Genomic DNA, 757 nt, shown 5'->3' with positions numbered 1-757 from the left:
TTGATGTTTTCTGCACATATTGCAAAAGTACCTGTTCTTTACCCAGTTAGTCTTATTCAGTCTTGCCACTGTTTTCTGGAATAGGTATTATTCCCATTAGCTGTTGAAAGGAAACCAAGGCTCAGAGAATTTAAGTGACTTGCCCCAAATCTTATGGTTAATGAGAAGGCAAGATGACTTAGAGTCATTGTGCGCACCCCATTTATTTCCTGGCCTCATGAACTTCTATTCAACTACCCTATCTAGTCTTAAAGACCAAAGCGAAGACGCTGGCAGTAAGACATCCCCCCACCCCCTCACCCCCCGCCCCCAAGGTGGGGTCCTGGCAAGATGGGAACCGGGGTCCACCATTCTTCGAGACTGACAGCACTTTCTTTTCATTTCTTGTGGAAGGTATCCCAGAACATTTTTTTTATTGTTCCAGAAAAAGCCTCCATAAAAATAAATTAAATATATGGGTCAGCCGTAGCAAGCTACTGATAATGTCACATGAGGGAGGCTGTGGCGTTCTGCAAAGGAGAAACAAAAAGTCAGGCTGAGCCTGACCTGGCCCTGGCTTCACATACAGTGATATAACACATTCCAGAAGAAGGAAATAAGACATTGAGGATTCAAATATAAAAATAATCCCAGAAGAGATTTTCTATCGTCCATCGCGTTCCTTTTAGAAATTGAATGTGATTTGAGGGAAGCACTATTGTTCTCACAGATGAAAATAATGTATTTTTTTTAAAACTGTTTTACACAACATAATCCC

Source organism: Pteropus vampyrus, unplaced genomic scaffold (genome assembly GCF_000151845.1).
Source record: "Pteropus vampyrus isolate Shadow unplaced genomic scaffold, Pvam_2.0 Scaffold60, whole genome shotgun sequence".
Taxonomy (NCBI): Eukaryota; Metazoa; Chordata; class Mammalia; order Chiroptera; family Pteropodidae; genus Pteropus; species Pteropus vampyrus.
This window is presented reverse-complemented; position numbering follows the sequence as displayed.